At 40.9% G+C, this 16199-nt stretch overlaps 1 protein-coding gene across 1 annotated transcript in view; it reads left to right on the forward strand.

Annotated features, from left to right (window-relative positions):
* Window positions 1-16199, forward strand: part of CTNND2 (catenin delta 2) — a 664153-nt gene that overhangs the window by 604335 nt on the left and 43619 nt on the right. The window lies entirely within an intron of this gene.

Here is a 16199-nt window from a genome sequence, read left to right on the forward strand (position 1 = left end):
TTCTTTCAAACTATCCAATCTCTTTCCTGGCTTTTCTCGTGGGCTATGCTCATGCCCTCCCACCATCCAATCCCTTTTCTGGATCTTTTAGGGTTTCATGCCCTTATCCTATCTGATCTTTTCCCAACATTTTCCCAGGCTAGTCCCCTCCTTTATGGTCACCATCTTGGCTTCTACTGTGCATGCCTCGGTGAAAGGAATTTCCCTTCACTGTTTCCTCCCTCCCCCTGTTACTCTGGCAGAACAGAATGGTCTGGTTGATCCCTGGGGTGATTGATTGAAAACATCTTTCCTGCCTACTCAGATACCCAGAGTGACTGTGAAACTGTCCTTTCCTAGTTAATCTGGCTGAATCAGAAGTCTGGCTCCCTTTGCTCCCCTCCTAACTGCCTGCTGTAACAATGACATGGAACCAGGCAGTGAACTCAATTGATTTTTCTGGGTTTTATTGACCTCCCAATGAATCAAGTCATAGTATTTATGTATGTTTTCCAAATTTTTCATACACCTAAATATACATGTATATTGCCCCTCTCTCAGTTAGACAAGCCTTTGGTGGGTGATTGCTTGCCTTGCTGTAAACCCAGAGCTCCGCACAAGGCCTTTTACATTAAAAAAAAAAGTTGTTGTTGCTACTAGAGGTGAGGTCACTAATTTTCCGTATTCCTTCAGAAGCAATGTCCTAGCTCCCTGGTTGTGACATCATCTTGTTGGACAGGTATGGCTGTGTCCTGGCAGTTTTATCTGATTCTCTGAAACATGCAAAGCACTGTGTGCAGGTAATCTTTCATTTCCAAGGCAGGGATCCTGCACACATACTCACTTCCCTGGGAGAGTCGCACCTTCCCCACAGGGTGTTAGTGGTGATGACACCTGTCTACTTAAACCCAGTGACAGGAGTAACTTATGACAGAATCTTAAACTTTACTTTCTGTATTTCATGTGGAGATAATCCCCAGGGAAACACCTGACTTTGTTGCTGTTTAGGACTTCCTAGAGAAATTGATCTTGAGCTTGCCTTACAAGTGTCCATGCTGGGTCTTTCCTTTGTAGACTCTGGGGAATGCAAAGTGACTTTTCTTTCTAACAGACTAGGACAAAGCAGAATCCAATGGTGATCAAAGCAGTGATCCCAGGATATGTTATGGTCTGAAAAGTCATCATTTTATTTAAGTAATGTTTTTTTTTTCTTTTGCTTATTTTGTTTTAAACACTAATCTTCAATTTTAGAGACTTAGAAGGTAAGGGTGTCATTCAAGGACACTTCTAAGTGTGCTAAAAGTGGAATGACAACATGGAATTACATATGACTGACAATATATGAATATCTGTCAAATAAAGGAAAAGATAATTAACTGTTATTTGTGGTTTTCTCTTCAAAGTACCTGCTCTAAACATGGACCTAAACCCAAATGCTGCAGTGTATTTATTTGCTAGGGCTTCAGTAACAAAGTACCATTAAGTGGATGGATTAAACAGTAGGTATTTATTGTCTCACTATTCTAGTGGTTAGAAGGTGCTGGCAGGGTTGATTCCTTCCAAGGTTGTTAGGGAGAAGCTCTTCCTGGGGGTTTGCCGGCCATCTTTGTCATGTCTTGGCTTACAAAATCATCACCCTGATCTCTGTCTGCATCTTCACATGGGGTTCTCCTTTTGTGTGTCCATTTCCAAATTTCTCCCTTTTATAAGGACACCAGCCATACTGAAGTAGGGACCTGCTCTGCTCCAATATGACTTCATCTTAACTGAATGGCATCTGCAACGACCCCATTTCCATATAAGGCCACATTCTGAGGTCATGGGACCGAGGACTTCAACATATGAATGGAGGGAGAATGGGTTGGGGACACAGTTCCACCTAATGAACAGCCGCCTTTCCATTTTTACCCCATTCCACCCAAACAGTCCCATTAACTAACTATAAGCAAGCAGCCATTCTACCCTTCACCACATGATGGGGGTCAGCCACTTCGTTTTTCTGATTAAAACCAGCAAGGTTGGCCATCCTGAGTCTCTAATTAGAAAGAGGAAGGAAAGGAGAGAAGACAGAGAGGAGAAAGGAACATGCTTTAAGAAAACTCAATGGCAGGGAGAAGGGAAGGAAGGTGTAGTGAATTGAATGGTGGGCTCGAACAGATAAGTCTACACTCAAATCCCTGGAATGTGTGAGTGTGACCTCTGGTGGAAAAAGGGGTCTTTGCAGATGTAATTAAGGTTCTTGAGATGAGACCATTCTGGATTCCCCAGGTGGGCCTTAAATCCAATGACAAACGACCTTCCAGGAGGCAGGAGAGGAGATGACATAGACACACTGAGGAGGCCATGGGAAGATGGAGGCAGAGATCAGCGAAATGTAGCCTCAGGTCAATAAATGCCAGAAGCCGCCAGAAGCTGGAAAAAGCTTATCTCTTAAAGCCTCCAGAGGGAGCACAGCCCTGCTGACACCTTGATTTCAGACCTTTGGCCTCAAGAACTGTGAGAAGATAATTTTTTAATTTTTAAAGCCACCCCGTTTGTGGCAATTTCTACAACAGTCACAGGAAATGAATGCAGGAGGAAAGAAAGAAGCACCATCGCAGAGACCCGATGTCCACAAGGGTGGCCAAGGGGGCAGTGCCATGCAGTCCTCATTCCCTCCCCAGCTGCACCCTGGCCTGACTCCCTTGAAGAAGAGCAGAATGAGCAGATGATCTGTGCCCTTTCCCAAGCCTGGTTCCCCTCCTTGAACACAGCTATCTACCCCAGTGCCTGCCACCTCTCAGCTCCTGCACTTGAACTTTGCCATTTGTCACTGGGAGGAAAGTGGTTTCTGGAGACCTCTGTGTGGCTAATGGAATTGTGTCAGGCCAAACAAACTTCACTGAATCTTCATGCCGTCAAACAAGCCCACACATTCCTGGAAGCATACCCAAAGATTCTGTCAACTTTGAAAATAAGGTAGCAGAGACAGCTCGTCCTGGGTTATGAGATGTATGTAGAAAGCATTCCTCAGATATGAAGACTCCTACTTGATTTTGCTTGGTGCTGGGTTGGGGTCCACGTGATTTGGGTTGTTTTGGTTTCATCTGATGGTGCTGACCAACCAGTCATCGCATAATGATAACTAAGCTGTTAGAGACCAGTGTGTAGGCCAGTGATGGCGAACCTATGACACGCATGTCAGCACTGACACGCGTAGCCATTTCTGATGACACGCGGCCGCTGAGGCGGCTGCATGCCGAGGATGAAACATTTGCTGCTCCTGAGGATGAAACATTTGCGAAATAATGTTTTTTTTCCTCAAAGTGACACACTACCTGAGTTATGCTCAGTTTTTTGGTGAAGTTTGACACACCAAGCTCAAAAGGTTGCCCATCACTGGTGTAGGCTTTTGGGTGATCCTCTTAAACCACAGTGAACCGGCCTTGACAGAGACCCTGGACAGAGCCTGAAGCACATGCTTGATGTCCCCATTTTAGAAGGTGACACTGCTAGGAAGTCGTCCTTACCCAGGGGACGGATGGCCCATCACCAGATCTCACTGCAGCGAGAGCAGACAGCCAGGAAACACAGACTCCTGCGGGCAGAGGCTGCTGTCACCTCCGTGCAACCTGGGATACCACGCAGGGCTGGTGCCAGCTCCCAGGGTTGCTACTCTCAGGCCAACGTGGGTGACTGCCGCTCGCCTGCCCGGGCTCCACAGTGGGAGAGGTGAATAGATGCTTCAAGTTTTCAAAAACTGCGACTGTTTAGATAAGAAAACTCAAACACCAAATACTTTATTGGGATTTAGGGCAACTGATCTACAGAAACTTGGTGTCTATACTTCCCTGTTTTTTTAATCTTCCATGCCATCTCACCCACTTATTGTATCTTTCTCCTCTGCTACAAGTAAAATCCCACTACAATAAAGAAATGGCCAAAGGACTGTCTAGCTTTTTTTCCTTTTCCTAGATTTTTGCAGTTATATTAAATGTTGCTCATATTAAATAGATCATCATTTGGGCTCAGAGCTAATATTTCATCATTTTGACTGAGTGGGATTAGCAGAAATCAACTTTGGTCTAGACTCATTTTTTACTTCTACTTTTATATCTACTTGCTCTTTTTTTATTATTCTTTATCATCATGCCTTATCCTTTTTTCTATTTATCATCCTGTGAATAGTCAATAGTCCATGTGTTGCATAATGACATTTCAGTCAATGCAGACCGCATATATGATGGTTGGTCCCATTAGAATATAAGGGAGCTGAAAAATTCCTATTGCCTAGTAACATTCTTCTCATGTTTGTGATGATGCTGGTATAAACAAACCTGTTGCACTGCTGCTCATATAACAGTACAGTAATAATAGCAGTTATTGATTTCTTTTTAGTATAGCATAAACACATTCACCAAAGTTTCACAGTCATCAAAGGATAGACCCTATAAGTTTCCATTTAAAAGCATAAGCCTACAATATAAACACTGGAATAAACAATGGATTTGTTAATAATGCCAACAATTTCATATGAAATGTCCAATGTGGTTAATTAATAAAGAAACAGGCAATATTATCCAGCCCCAGATATTTTCACGGTTTACAGCAGGAATGTTTCACTAGCTAGGGAATTCAGAGAAATATCTAAAACACAAACCAATTTTTATTAAAATAATTTGTCATTATCTCTTGAGTCTGTGGAATTCTATGTACTGTAAAAATACAAAAAAAAAAAAAAAATACTGCATTTCTTTATTCTGAAAAAAAAAATGAAAGAAAATCAAGACATCCATCGGCAGAAACTGAGCTCTGACCTAAACATCAAGTTTTCTAAACTAATTTATAATAGTACTAAAAATTAATCTCAAAGTGAGGACAAATGATAAAAACATTTACTTTTTAAAGAGAAGTTATTATTAGAGTTATTAGTAAGGCCTTCTCTAAATTCTCTTGTGTTTGGGGAAGGAGATTTTCCCCGAAGCATAGGGAGAGACGGATATTGCAAAATGTGGAATCTGATCAGGCCCCTGGCATATAATTTAGGGCCCCATGATGTATGTTAGAAGGGTAGATTGATAGATGGTCCAGAATGACCCAGGATGCCTGAAATTACCGGCCCTCTGAGGTTTATTTCAGCTGTGAAGATACATCCTCCACACCCAGGTTTTGTATAAACAACGTCTGACCCTGAGAAACCAATCATCCAAAGCCAGGCAGGACCCATTGGTGTTCTGAGCTCAGATCAGTCATTTAAATTAGAATGAGAATTGCCTAGTGAAAAACAATGCTTGGCTTGGCTGGTAGGTAGTAGAAAGAATTAACTTGGGAAACAACATTGGGTGAATTTCAATCAATGAACTTCTTCTCTGTGAGAACCTGTGGTGGGACTTCCTCCATAAGCAGCTGACTGGTTAACAAGGAAGGTGGAATTGCAGGCAAATAACTGTACATCCTTCTGTGAGATTTATCTCTCTGGTTTATGAAGTCCTCTGTGAGCAGAGCTTGGGAGTGGAGGCAAGAAATCAGAGCGAGACAGATGCATTTAGGAATACGGTGTATTTAGAGCAGGCCGTTCCTGTCAGTCAATGCTTAAAATATAGTACCATACACTCTCTCTAGCCATCCGTTTTTGCAAAATTGGAGCACTTCTTTCGGTGCTGATTTTTATCAATATTAAATCAAGCTGTTAAGAAATTAAGATTTCTTTGGTAGGAAAGATCTGTGGGTACTGGGTGACATATAAGCATAGTGACAGGAACAGAACATAGCTGTCCTTATTCATCAGGGCCACCCAGAGGGAGTCCCTCAGAATCCCAGTTCTCTGGGTCCATGCTCAGAAAGGTTTCTCTATGCAGATGAATTTGGGAAACTCTAGGTTAAACTAAGTTCTCTGAGTGGTTTTATTTTATCCAACTGCGGGACTGTGAACAGACTTCACTAATAGGCATTGGAAACCTCTGAGTGCCAAGTGCAGCATTTCCCACACTTGGGCTACACTGAACCTCTTGTTAGAATACAGCATCCTGTAGAAGGAGTATCCCAGAGGTGGGTAACAATAGCAGCGGATGATGTGGATGCAGTGCTCATGGAAGGACTATTGTTGCATCTTCTTACATTGTATAGTCAAAGAGCCCATGTAAATTGCTTATTGATTTATCAGTAAACATAAGGTTATCAGATGTCACCCTGTCCTCTGTGTATATTATTGTTAGAAAGATCAATTATATACAGAAGGTATCTGGACACAACTTGAGTGTCTAAGAAGGACTGAAAAAATGACTTACAAGATAGGTGTCATATAGGTGGTAAAGATTATACCTGTGAAAGAGCTCGGAGGGGGAGTGAAGAGGGCTGAGTTGGAGAGAGGAGTTTCTGGCCCAGAGACTCACAGAAATGTACGAAAGGCAGGAGACAGTGAGCTCTGCGACCTTACATTCTTCGTTTACTCTCATTTACTTGTCTTTGTGTAAATAGGACACTGTACCTGCCTTTTTTCCACCCCTAGATTCACAGCAGCAACTGAAACAATAGATGTGACTTTAATTGAAAGAGTTAAACCACTCTGCAATGTAATCTGTGAGTAGACACACATGAAGAAAACCTATAGCTGATTCTCTCTCTTTGTGCCCTTTACTGAGACTCATTTTTGTTTTGACAGAGAGGTAGCAAGACCAGAGGAATGCAATGTTGTAATTCATCGTTAGACTATTTGCATTACTCGATGTATCACTGTTATTCCAATGTGCTAACATCAGGTCAGAAGACAAGCTTCAGGTTCTATTCCTGAAAAAAAAAAAAAAAAAACATTCCTTACTGACATACCCATCTCATCTTGTCTCTAACAGACTACTGTCTCTTATAATTTTTGTTCTAGGAGAGATCTTGGGTCTTTGTTGGATAACAGTCTTGACCTAAAAATGAAAAACCTTCCTAAGTTTCCTCCCTGAAACTAGAATCAGTGTTTAAGTTTTTACCTTTACTTACTTTCTGCTAAAATTAGGCAATGAATTGAGATAACTTTTTTTGCTATCATGCTTAGTATTTAATCAAATGATTTAAAGACTTTTAAAATGTATCATATCAGTGACTTGTCTCATTTTCAATATTTCTCAAAAATCAATTTATTCCTATTTCAAAAAGGCACTCTGCAAACCTGTTAATTAACTGCCATTTTCATTTTTAGATTGATTCTCATACAAATTAAATATGCGTATTTTAGCCACCGTTTTGCCCGTATTTCTCTATTCATCACCTTAGTTCTTGACACCTCGACAATATGAGAGTTTCTCTGAATCTAATTCTGTGAAATCCTCTGGATAAAGTCTCATGGTGCCAAAAACACTATTCCTTCTGTCTGCCAAACAGATGGAATAGGTTATTTATTTGGAGATAATAACTCTTGAAGGAATTGCCTACCATACATTGTAAACCTGTAAGATTCTGATTTCTATGATTTCTTTTGGAGGGCTGAGTTACTGTTTGAATCATTGTCTCAGACCAAATGCTTACCAATTCTGGCATGTGAAATAGGATCTTCTATGTGTTATAAGGCTGTACGTGTATTTTGTTGCTGTTGTTTGTTTGGTTTTTACATCATAGTTACTAGAAGAAAAAAAAAAGCATAAGGAACTTTAGTGTTTCTTCTGGAATTTGTCCTAACCTCCACAGACAGCTACCAGATTCCGGGCTCCAGTGGATCCTGTCCTGCTATGCCTTTTTTGCCTCTCCTTCTCTTTCTCTCTCTATTTAGATACATCTTTAAACAATTAAAGACCATGGCAGATACACAAAAGAAGGGTCATTGTTTTGTAAAATCAGTTAATCTCATTAGATATTATTCCACTCCAGCAGGAGCAAAGGGTTGTGGAGATGAACGGGTCCCAGGCTGGGACAAGGGACTGGCATGATTGGACCAGTGGGTTGGTGTCACCACAACCATTTTCCAATCTGTAAAAGGAAGACATGGAGACAAAAGCATCAACAGAAAAGAATTTTTCACTTACCAATTGTTGCAAGGGATCCATACTTAAGAAATTGGCAAACAGCAGTTTCTTTCACAAGATCATCATATTGTCGCTCACCTCTCAGTATTGCAAATGTCAGAGATAAAGTTGATTTGGGAGTCAGCAACTGCTAGGGAATAACCCAGTGATTCCTTATTTGGGACTAGAGCTAGAAGGGCGATCCTGTGTTTCTTTTTCTTTTTACCCACTTTGATTTGTTTTCCTGGGCTGATCCTTTTCTTTGTTCTGCTTTCCTGACTCCGGGCTGTGTTAAGCATGTGATACGCACACAGTCATGATGGAGGCAGAACAGGGTAACCAGTTATCCTTCCTGGTCCCTCCCCTCCCAATGCTGACATTCTGCGCCTATGATGCAGATTTAACCACAAATGTTTGTTTAGCAGTTTTCTTATTTGTGGCTAGTAACTTATTTGACCAGTTGTATAGACATAGATAGGTGTAGTAAGCAGTGTGGATTCATCTACAAAGACCTCTTTTCATGGTTATTAAAGCTAGAGCTATCTATAATAATAAAAGCATAGTATGCAAATCGACTGAACAGCCAAACAGTGGTACGACTGCCCGGACGAAGCCAGGGCTGCAGCCACCGCGGCTGTGATGGATCGAGGCAGCCGGCAGGTGCTGGGGTTGCGAAGGCCTACTCTTGCATGAATTTTGTGCATTGGGCCCCTAGTCTATATACATAAAAGCCTAAGCAACCACACAACCAGGCACCAGGGGGCAGATGCTCAACGTAGGAGCTGCCCCTTAGGGGTCCATGCACTCCCACAGCAGGAGCGCCACTCAGCTGACCACAGGCGCCAGATGCAGGGCTCATGGCTGGCTGCTGCAGCCCAGAGACTGCAGTGGAGAGGCAGCGAACCTACCGAGTGGCTGCAGCAGCAGGCGCAGCTGGGCCAGGATGAGCAGGAGCAGCAGGAGGCGTTGGGCTGTTGGTTTCGGCCCGATCCCCACAGGCCATGCCTCTAGTCCTATCTAATAAAAGGGTAATATGCAAATTAACCATCACTCCATCACAAAGATGGCAGCACCCATAACCACAAGATGGCGGCACCCAGTCCTCTCAGCCCCGTTGGAGTCCCCAAGTCCCAGGGGAGAGTTGCTGCTGAGAGTGGGCAACATGCGCGGCCTGGTGGAATGCTTGCCTCATCACTGTGGCGACGAGGCAAGCGTTCCACCCTGGCCGCAGAGGGCCTCTGGGCAGCGGGCATGGAGCGGCTGTGGAGGGGGGGAATGCTTGCATTATCACCCCAGCGATGAGGCAAGCATTTTGCACCCGGCTGTGGATGGGCCTCTGGGCCGCGGAGAGCCTCTGGGCAGCAGGTGCGGAGTAGCCAGGCCCCACAGAGAGCTACTGGCACACGGATTCATGAGCAGGGCTACTAGTATGATAAGAAATGTTGAGAGTTAACTTTTGTTTTATTGGTATAGCTCCTAGGATTGTAGTTTTGGTGTCTTTATGTAGCAGAAGTATTTTTTTCCCTTTTACCTCATCTTCTGGGATCAGTGACCCAAGACTCAGGCTTCACCTCCATTAACTATAATTCAGAGATTATTCTATCCCTCTGAGCTCCAGCTTTTCAGTATTACTAGCCATGGTGCCTGTAGGGCTGAGCTTCCCTGAGCCACACAGCACAAACCATGTCAGTGTCCTGAGAGGATTTACAGCATTAGTTCCACATAGGAAATGCGCAGGTTTTCTAATAGGCTTGTCAGGCCTAATTAAATTATTTTCTCTTTAAATGTGGCATCCATGGCATGGATAAAGATTTGATTTTTTTTCATTATTCTGTTTGAAAGGAGGACAGATTCTAGTTCAGTCTATTAAACCTGTGGCAATGAAAGTAAGCAGATTAGTCAAGACATTTTCATATGATTTAAATAACTCCTCTTTTAAATGTATAGACAAGACCAATCAACATATGTTGTTATATTTACAGGATTATTATTATTAACCTTTCCCAATAATTTATCCTCTTATCTATTTTAAGAACGTTCAAAGGATTTCCTTTTTATGAATTATGAAGGATAAATTAGAACAAGAGTCCATTTAAAGTTGTTTTATTCTAGTTTTTATAAACATAACTTACTGAATCAAGCATTAAAGACAGATGACATAGAAGGAACAAGGTTTTTATAACATACTCAATTCAAAGTAGGAAGTTAACCACAATTAAATTTGTTTTATTTAGTCCAGGTAATTAATCCTTGCTCTGTTTATATTGGGTTAGTTAGCAGTTCAGATTCTCAAAGTGAATGACTTTTGGAAATTGGGTTCATCCCCTTGGTCATCTGAGATGTTCATTTGTGGTGAGGCTATCAGCTTTACAGGGGTGCCCGTAACCAATAACCTATTTTCTATGATGTCAAATGTTGAGTACCTGTTGGAGTTCTTTAATCAGCTATTTTGATGTTTTTTCCAACAGACCCCAATTACTGATCTGTGCTGGCAGGGGTCTCAAGGTGAGCCTGAGAGGAAATTAGAAACCACCTATCAATGATAAGGCTGAATAGCTCTGAGAACTTACTCATCTCAACCAATAATAGCAAAACTGAGACAAGTTTAGCTTTAGAAGGAGTTAGTCGCAGACTGCCATGAAAGTAAGTACATAGTGTGGACAATGAGGGCATTGGGAGACCTTGAGGACCTTTTAATTTTCTCCATAAAGAGTGTGTTAGGATTACTACTGAGGAAAAAGTCTCCTTTAAACCTAGAAATGGAATCTTTCTTTTCAAACCTTGACCACTGTGGTGCCATTCTTTAATATGAAAGGGAGCATGCTCCTAAGCAAATGAAAAGGTTCATAACTGCGGAAGCATAATCGTGTAACTTGTCATAATTAAGTGGAGGTTGAACTTCTCTTTTTTCACTTGCCAAGTCTTTTCATATCAGAGGCTTGATAAACAGGACAGCTCTCACAATAGTATTAAACCAAGTAAAACCCGCAGAATGCCAAGCATACCTAATTAGTGCTGGCATCCTCATTTCATAAAGTGCAGAAGAAAACTCTTTGATGTTACTTAGCCACAGTCTTGGAACTCCCAAAGACACTTTTTAAAGTTTTAATAGTTTGACTATGGAGTGTAAAATTGGGGAAGGCAATTTCAAATAGAGTTATTGGGGGACACAAAATATAAGTCCTTCATACCTAGAGAAATTCCCAAGTAAACAAAGGCTGAGGGAATTAGTTATCGCTAGACCTGTCCTGCAAGTAAAGGGAATTCTGTAGTTTGAAATACAGGACAGTAACTAGAAGACAAATAAAGAAATATTTATCTCAGCAAAAGTAAATACATGGGTCATTATAAAAGCTAGTGTTATTGTAAGAACAGTTTGTAATTCCACTTTTTGTTTTTACCATGACTTAAGAGAATAACGAATGTATTTTTTTAAAGTATTAGTCTAAAAGCTAGTATTATTGTAACTTTGGTTTGTAACCCCACATTTTGTTTTCTACATAAGTTAAGACACTGATACTTTTAAAAGAAAACAATTATTTTATGTTTTCACACATACAACATACAGAGATGTAATTTTGTAACATCCATAAGTGAAAGGGTCAGGGATGGAGCTCTACCGAGCAGAGTTTTTGTATGTTGTTGAAGTTAAATTGGGATACATTTAAATTGAGTGTTATAACTTTAGGATATTAACAGGAATTGCCATGGTAACCACAAAGAAAATAGTTATAGGATATACACAACAGGAAATGAGTAGGGTATTAAAACATTTCACTGCAAAAAGTCAAATAAACACAAAAGAGGCAGTAAATGAGGGACTACAAAATATAAGATATATAGATAACAAATAGCAAAATAACACAAGTTTCTCCTTATTAATATTTTAAGTATAGATTATTCTCTGTATTTATATGTTGTTTCTGTTACAGTTTGTGTTTCCTTTTCTTTATATTCCACATATAGGTTAAATCACACAGTATTTATCGTTCTCTTAGCATATCACTTAGCATACACTTGTGTCCATCCATGTTGTCACAGATGGGAAGATTTCATTCTTTACTATTGCTAAGTGATATACCACATCTTCTTTATCCATTCACCTGTCAGTGGACACTTAGGTTGCTCTCATATCTTGGCTATTATAAATAATGCTGCAATGAAAAAAGTGAAAGTGCGTAAGAGCTACAAACTTCCAGTTATAAAATAAATGTCATGGGGATGTAATGTACCACACAGGGAATGTAGTTCATGATATTGTAATAAGTTTGTATTGTGGCAGATGGACTGACCGTGGTGATCACTTCATAAAGTTCATAAATGCTGAATCACTAAGTTGTACACCTGAAACTAATATAATATTGTATGTCAACTATACTTTATTAAAAAATAAATTTAAAAAAAAATATATATATACACACACACACACACACACATACACACACACACACACACACACACACACACACAGCCCTGGCCGAGTAGCTTATCAGTTGGTTAGAGCAGTGGTCGGCAAACTCATTAGTCAATAGAGCCAAATATCAACAGTACAACGATTGAAATTTCTTTGCCACATTTTTTAAACTTAAACTTCTTCTAATGCCTCTTCTTCAAAATAGACTTGCCCAGGCCATGGTATTTTGTGGAAGAGCCACACTCAAGGGGCCAAAGAGCCGCATGTGGCTCGCGAGCCGCAGTTTGCCGACCACGGGGTTAGAGCATCATCTTGATATGCCAAAGTGTGGATTTGATCCCATCCCTTCCCCCCATGGCCAACTCTTTGTAGTTACAAGTCCATGTTTTTATCCTGAAATATTACAATCACCTGCTCAGTCATATCATCGGCATGAATTGCTCCCTGACTTTTGGTCTGTGTCATGTCATTTGTAACCAAATTAAATTCGGAGGAAGGGGGAGTGGTAGTCTTCCCTGGTTGCTGGCACCACTGCCCCTTTTGTGGACCTCAGAGTTTATTCTAAGACAGGAAGCTCCTCTGCCTCATGCCAGCCTCAACCACAGGGTGAGGCCTGTGCTCACCACTGGGCACTGCTGAGCTTCAGGTGCCCTTGATGTCCCTGGGCCAGTGCAGAACCTCAACTTGTTTCTCCTCAAGGTTCTTAAAGTGATAGCATCCTGGGAGTGAAGCCCAAGATGAACGTATCTCCATCCCTTTCTCGGTCTGAAACCAAACCAAAACAACAACAATTGGATCACCTTGATGGTGAAAATTCAAGTTTGGCTCACCAGCCTTGCAACTTTTCCTTATCACCACTGTGGCAAAGGAAGAGAATTGACTCCAAAAGTTAGTTAACTACTTTCACATCCAAAGAAATCTCAGACCTCAAATCTCACACCAAAAACCTGACGGAGGTGTAGCGGTGGGGGTGGGACAAGATTCCTTTTACTAGGTAACAAGAGTAGCTTTCTCACTCTTTCTGCTGTTCAGAAATTTAGGGACAAAGAAAATAGGGGACATAGAACAATTATAAACACAAGGTAATGCTTATAATTGCAATGGAAGTTCCAAGAGAGAGCTTCATTGTCAAGAAGAAGACAACTAGTATCTGTTCCTTCCACCTTCAGTATCATTATTCTGAAACCTTCTGATGCACAAGAATCTTCTTTGTAAAATATTTTGTTGTCCCCCTGATCTATGGAACAAATCCTAGATGCCCACTTCCCATAGCAAACCTGCCATGACAACCCAGTCCAATCTATTTTCTCTGAAGGCCTGTTATTAGCATGCCACTCAAGGTCACTTGTGGCTGAAATTATTCTATGTTCCTTATTTTCTCCCCACCCCCCACTCCCGCCAATAAGCTTCAAAGTTCCTAAGCACAAGGAAAAGCTAAAAAGCTATTTTTGCTACCCAAATTTCACATGAAGATAGGATTCCAGTGTGAGAGGGTGGCTTTTCCCAGCAGCATAATCCAAGGCTAAAACAATTGCATGCCCTTAAAAGAGTTAACAGATTCTTCCCAGCCGTCCTCTGCCCTTTGGAATAATTTTACTTGATTTGTTTCTCCACTTGGATGGTCAAAATGTAGACTAAAATGTATCCCTTCAAATAGGTTAATAAATAGACTGAATGAAAAATCTCCAATTGCCTAGTAAAATGTCAGTGAACTAGATTGGAAATAATAGAAATAAAATCGTCCAATGGGCTTCCTCGACAGCTTGTGGGGGTTATACCCGGCAGTGGCGCCTGCTGTTTTCCAGGCCGAGGAGCACATGGAAAATGATGGTGTTTACTCAGCACACGGGGCTGTTCTGGGGGAAGTGACTGACTCTGCCACCTGAACCTTGCAGGGGCACCTTGTAGCTCATTAAGGGCTCACTGGTTAGAAAGCCACATCTTCACAGTTAGCTGCTGTCACTTAAAAAAAAATGACAGTAACAACAAAAATGTTAAAATACTGCAGCCAAATCCTCGCCCTCTCCTTGGTTTTGTTTTCAACCTTGACAATGTCCAAGGTCGCAAAAACCAGTCTTCCATACGCCAGCAGGAGTGTGAATGCCCTGTATGCACAATAATTGAAACGGTTTTCTGATTCGTTCCTCCATCTCTTCCCTTATAAAGAAAAAAGAAAAAAGAACGCATCCATCTTCTAGCTACTAACGGAACTCAGGTTTGTCTTACAATGGCTTGTGGGTTGTGGGGGTTAATGAACTGATAAAGTCATCAGCATGCTGAGCTCAACATGGTAAACTGTTAGCCAGAGTTGAATATGACTTAGTGATAAATAGATAAAGCAAGTTGCTCAGAGGATTGCCCAGGTGCAAAAGATCTTCTCCAAACTATTTTAAGCGCTGTCATTAGAAAATAAATATGCTGCCCGGAAACTGGTTCAGAGGTCATTGGTTCGATTCCCGGTCAGGGCACATGCCCAGGTTGTAGGCTCCATCCCCAGGAGGGTGTGTGCAGGAGGCAGCCAATAGATGTCTCTTTCTCATCAATGTTTCTATCTCTCCTGTCTTCTCTCTCTCAAAATAAAACAACAACAACAAAACATATTTAGAAAAGAGAAAGTAAATGTGCTACATTTAGGGGCTTTCAGGCAAACCATTTTGTCACACATTTCTCAGCAATGATAAAGTGAATGAAGACATTTTTCCTATTTCAGTAATTTCGACATCAGCATTTTTTGATCCAAGCTAACATCAGTCACCTATACATAGATAGGACAAGGGAAGATACCAAAATTACAAGGGCTTATGTTTTATTTTTTACTGCCTGGAATTAAGATATCATTGCTTCCTCCCAAGAGATTCCTTCTCCTACCCCCAGGCACTAAGCACAAGAGAATTAGACAGCTAAAAGAGGCTATCCCTTACAGGCATGTATGGAGGGAAAATATTTCAAATAGTTTTTAGCTGTTAGCTAAACGTGTCTAATAAGGGATGGGAGATAAGGAAGGGATTTAACTTTGGACATGTGCCAATTCTAAATGAAAAATTCAAGAACAGCCAACTTTGCCACAGGCACTCATTTACTTAGTTCCAGAAGTAAATTAATGGGACAGAATTGGAAGCTGCAGGTGGGATGAATTAATTGTCTTGCGGGGTTATTGGTAATGCCTAAAGTGCTTTGTAAACTAGAGGTACTCCATAAAGATGTCATTATAAGTACCTTTATCATTGGGAGTAGCAAAATTAATAATGATAAAACAAATTAAGGATGCAAAGTTGGATTTTATTTTATTTTCACATGAAGAAAAACGTGTCAAATTAGGAAATGTTATATGGTAGAACCATGAAATCCTATCATTGAGACAAGCAGATTATCCAGTTACTCTGGTTCAAAAGACACCTAGTTACATATTATTTGTAAAGCTTCTCTCCCTCACCTTGTATGTTTCTCTTTGCTTCATAGGGGCCAGAACACAGAAGTAATATATTGATCATGTTCTCCACATATTTGCGCTGTGACTCTTGTAAAATAATACAGGTCTCAACATAGCTCCCGTGAAAGCATTTTTGCAGTTACATTAGGATTACTGTATGTTTTCTTGACTTCTGTGAATGCCAAGTAGGAAACAACTGATTATTAACATCTCTCCATGCCTGGGTCCTCAGTAATCCTTGTGTGTTAAATGCTTTCCACATATTTACTAACTTAATCTTAACAGCAATCTTGTGAGATCTATCCCATCGTTGTTCTTGCTTTACAGATGTGAAAAGCTGAGGTTTAGAGGCAAAGAAATAACCTGCCCAAAGGTTCAATCCCATATCCATCTAGAACCCAAGACCATGCAT

This window comes from Eptesicus fuscus, chromosome 4, assembly GCF_027574615.1.
Source record: "Eptesicus fuscus isolate TK198812 chromosome 4, DD_ASM_mEF_20220401, whole genome shotgun sequence".
NCBI lineage: Eukaryota > Metazoa > Chordata > Mammalia > Chiroptera > Vespertilionidae > Eptesicus > Eptesicus fuscus.